We start from the raw sequence: 4893 nt of genomic DNA, 5'->3' as shown, positions 1-4893 counted from the left end.
TCTCAATTATCCATGAATAAGTGAGATCATGTGGTATTTTTCCTTCATTGACTGGCTTATTTCACTTGAGCTAAGACAGATTTTGTTATTTTAAGAATATACCACTAGTATTTGTTCATTCACCAAATAGTTATAGATCTCAGTGCAAGACACTGAGTTTATAGTTGCCAACCAGAGGTCCTTGCCCTCATGGAGCTTATATTCTAGTGGATATAAGTTACAGTGCCTTCTTATAATTGTGGGAAGGTTTATGTTTATTTATTTCTTAAATTAACGAGTTTTTGAAAAAAAATGTATTTATATTTACACAGTTAATTTCTGAATGAGTTATAGAGCCTTTGATTTCAAGATTGACATGTAGCTGAGCACCCTGGACTATAAGCCTTTTGGAAGTAGGGACCATATCCATTAAATTAGTGAACCAACTGAACTCTGACAACTAGGATTCATTCTTATTTGCCACTCCTTGTTTTCCCCTTAGTAGGTGTTTGAAGAGGTGAATACATATGTGGGAGGTAGACGAGATGTATAGCCAACTCCCAAACTGATTTCTTCAGTGGCTTTTCTCTCCCCCATGTGTCACCAGTGGTCACTTAGAGGAAGGCACTCTTATTTCTGTCTCCCCCGCAATATGCTTCAAGTGTATATGTTTATGAAAAACAAATAATCTAGTAACTTGTCAATATCTCAGTATACATTTGTCAGATAAGCAACAGTAACTTGTTTTGGCTGAGGGGTCCAGGTCTGGAGTATATTCCAAGAAAGTAGAAGTCCAGATGGGTTGTGCTGACTGAGCTCATTTTGTCTTTAAGGGTAGCTAGTGCGTTCTAAGTAACGGGCAAATCACAGGGGCTGGGGTAGTGGGGCTAGAAATGAATGAGAATGCCAAGACAGAGTGCTAAGGAGAAGTGTGTGTGTTTCACAGCTTTGCCTATAGCACAATCCATGTCTAAGAGTTGTCATTTGTAACTACTGGAAAGACAGCACTCAAGTGAAACTTGTGTTTTCCTTTGGATTTGGCTGCTAAAACACTACAATTTTTGTAGTGCTTTCATTTTATGGGACACCATTATAGTTCTGTTAGGTTGGGACAGCAATGTCTTAGAAGGCCAGTATTGTATGTTACTCATTATCTCAGAGGATGGTCCCAGTCATGTGTAACCGTGAAGATACCTACTTTCAATTAGAGGAATTAAGGGAAGAAATGGAGCAAATGGTGTTTTACAGATGTTGTTGCTTTAGCTGTCAAAGTAGCTTTATGGTCTTAATTTAAAACCTGTTAAAGAGAAGGGGTACTTAGAGGTGGGAAATAAGAGGTGTTCCACACAGCTAGCTAAACTAATTGAGAATGTGATTCTTAATGACACTTGAGACAATGCTGAGGACAATAAGGATTGCAATATCTTTCAAAAGCAGCCTGCAAATCCAATAAAAAAGGGAAGAAGAGTTCTCATGTTCTTATTTTGGAAGCCAGTAGGATTTCCAGCTGCATGTAATTTCAGGAAGTGATGTGACTATTTATTCAATAATACTTTTCAAGTTTCCTGGGAAATGATGGAATAATTCTAATGAAATTGAAATGGCTATTGAAATATATGTCATACTACTTGCCAAGTGTTATTTCTTGTCGTTTAACCATATCAATTCATTTTAAAATGAAAGTAAACTCTTAGTAAGCATTTTATTAGGCATATTTTCCAGGAGTGAAAATATATTATCAAAATTCAGATCACCAAAGTCAACCAAATTAAAGAAGTGTTTATTGAGTGCCCACTTTGTGCCAGGCATGATGCTAGGTATTGGGAAATAAAAAGAAACTTTATTTTTTTTCTGAACACATGGAGCTTAGTCTTAAGTAGGAGGGACAGGTATTGAAACAGCAAGATACATGGACACATTACATTGGTAAGTGCTGTGCAATAACATGGGGATGCCCTGGCCAATGTGGTGCAGTTGATTGAGTATGGTCCCATGTACTGAAATGTCACTAGTTTGATTCTTGGTCAGGGCACATGCCCAGGATGTGGGCTTGATCGCTAGTCAGGGCTCTCTCACATTGATGTTTCTCTCCCTCTCTCCCCCTCTCTCTCTAAAATCAATAGAACATATTAAAAAATAACATGAGGCTGTGATCACATCTGGACATTCGTGGAAGGCTTCCCATAGCGGTGGCATTAAAGCTGAGACCTAGAAAATGAGTAGTTGTTAGCTAGGTAAAGACAAATGGCAAGAGTCCTCAAGGAGCCCTGACCGGTTTGGCTCAGTGGATAGAGCGCTGGCCTGCGGACTCAGGGGTCCCAGGTTCGATTCCGGCCAGGGGCATGTACCTTGGTTGCGGGCACATACCCAGTGGGGAGGGTGCAGGAGGCAGCTGGTCGATGTTTCTCTCTCATTGATGTTTCTAACTCTCTATCCCTCTCCCTTCCTCTCTGTAAAAAAATCAATAATAAAAAAAAGTCCTCAAGGATGGCCTCTTCAAAAGCCTGTGGTAAAGGGAGCAGCACAGAAAATGGGACTGGGTGGGGGGTTTGTGGAGGGGTACACAGTAGAAAATAGGCTGAAGAATCAGGGGCTTAAACCATATTATGTTTGTAAACCATGTGAAAATTCTTGGCCTCTATTTTAAGTACCATGAGATGCTACAAAGGGGTTTTAAGAACAGGCGCCAGGGTGGAGTGATGCCATCATATCTCTGCTTTGGAAATACTACTCTGTCTGCAGTGTGGAGGTTGAATTAAAGAGGGCGAGAGTTTAGGTAGTAAAGCAATTGTGAGGCTCCGGAAGAAATCACAGTGAGAAAGAAGGTCAATACTTACTTGGCAGGGGAGATAACTGATCCCGAGAGAGGAGGTTAGCTGAGACTATGCTGTGGATGTGCTGTGTGGTTTGGTTTAAAATGAATTCACAGTACTCTGATAGCAGAGCCTTATCTATGCTTCCACCAGCACACACAGGTGAGGCTGGTGGCTTCTAAGATGTTTACGAACCTGTTCTTCAGAGTCAAGTCTTGGTTGTCTGCTCTTGCTCTACATCAGGAAGACAAATGGGTTTTTAATTCAAGTGCCAACTCTGGTTGATTGGCAGTGGATGTGGGGAGAAGGATATAGAGGTTTCTGAAGTCACATTTGGGCTTAGCATGAAAGAATGCTCCTATGGCTTTGTGATGCCTTCCCTGAGCACAGAGCTGAGTAGAGTAGCTCAAACGTATTGTGTTATTTTCCTTTGTCAAAATGATTATTTCTTTAGTGTTACCTATTTTAGTCAGCAGTGTCACCATTATTCCCCGTTCCTAAGCTAGAAACATAAGCTCCATCCTTGTCTCTTTGTCTTACCTTTCTCCCTTGGGCTCTTTGGTATGTACTTATGTATCATTAACTGAGGGTATATGCAACCATCAGAGAATAACAGTGAATACTTCACAGCATCCATTTATTAGAGCAAGTGGCTTTTGGAATTCAGGTTTTGGCAGGTCTTTGCAGCTACATACTCACAACATCTCCACATGCACACTGTTGTTCAATCACACCAACCTACCTTTATCTTGCTGTGTTTTTTTCTCCCCTGCAAAACACTTTATTGTTTCTATTTGGTCTAATGCATGGGAGAGGGCTCCAGGGTGGTTAAAAGGATGCCTAGTGGTTTCAGGGAGAGAGTCAGGCAAAAGCCAGGCACCAGGGAAATGCAGAGAGGCCCCTCAAAGGCTCCTAGTCATGCTTAAGGGTGAGCCTTTCAAAGAGATATTTGCTCAGCCCATCCTGGGGGCCGGCCAGCCTACGGCCGGAGGTGAGTCAGGGGGCCGCTAATCTTCTTGGTGAGTTTCACCTCCTCACCCAGGAAGTGGTTCTCCAGGAAGTCACAGAGATGAGGGTCTGAGTGGGTAGGACCCAGGGCCTTCTGCTCCAAAAGAACCTGGTTCAGGTTCCTCTCCAAGGCCAGGGCGGCTTCCATGGCATCCTGAGTTTTACCCCACTCATCTTGAGAAGGCTTCAGCACGTCCTGGAAGAGAACATGGCCATGTGTTGGTTTTGCACCTTTAAGAGACACTGTATCCCCTCACTCTTCTCCTCAACCAACTCCCAGAAGTGGCCCACACCCTCCAGAGCCACATCATCAAGGTCCAAATAGAAGCCTGGAGACAGGTAGGTGTAGGAGGCCCACAGATGCAGGCTGACCAGGTGGTAGACAGCAACCTCCACCTTGGTGGAATAATTCTGATGAATTTGGGAGCTCATGGTTGTTTGGCAATAAGAAGTCAAGCTAAAAAAAGAAAAAAACACCCCAAAACCAAAAAAACAGTGTTGGCTGGACTCTGAGACTGAGGATGGATGAGGTGGTTCTGAAAGTGGTGACAGGAAATGAAGTTGGAGGGTGGTCAGAGGCCGGAAGAAGGGGTGTCTCTGGGTCTGTTCCACCCAAACACTGTTGAAGCAAGAGACAGATCTGGGAACCATCCAAGGCCCTGCCTAGCTTGTTGTTTTGATACAGTTTTCTAAGGAAAATTGCTGATTATGTTCTCTGGGCTTGGACTTCTCTTCACCCTAGCTAAAATCTCTCACTCTTAAACATTTGGTTCATGTGCCCTTTATTCTCAAAGCAATTTTCTTCTAACCAAGGGTGTGATTCAAATACTCTCTAACCTCCATCTAAATGCCTCTGCGGGGCTCTCATAATGTCTTTTGCCTTCTTGGTTGTAAGATTTTATCAGTGTATCATAATGTTTGATTGTCTTGACTAGTCTTTAAACTAGACTGGGCTCTTTGAGGACAGGGTCAGTGTTAATTCCTACAGTATCTCTGGTACCTGCACCATAAAGTAGCACTCAGTACCTATTTGTTGACTTGATGATGACATGGAACCACACTCCTAGAAGGGACCGGTTTTGTTTATTGTAGA

The 4893-nt window shown here is 42.6% G+C and overlaps 1 pseudogene; it reads right to left on the bottom strand.

The window, feature by feature from the left end:
- Positions 1-3701: 3701 nt before the first annotated feature.
- LOC102773947 lies at positions 3702-4232 on the bottom strand (annotated as a pseudogene).
- Between the last annotated feature and the right edge of the window lie 661 nt (positions 4233-4893).

This window comes from Myotis davidii, unplaced genomic scaffold (genome assembly GCF_000327345.1).
Source record: "Myotis davidii unplaced genomic scaffold, ASM32734v1 scaffold346, whole genome shotgun sequence".
Lineage (NCBI taxonomy): Eukaryota > Metazoa > Chordata > Mammalia > Chiroptera > Vespertilionidae > Myotis > Myotis davidii.
This window is presented reverse-complemented; position numbering and strand designations above follow the sequence as displayed.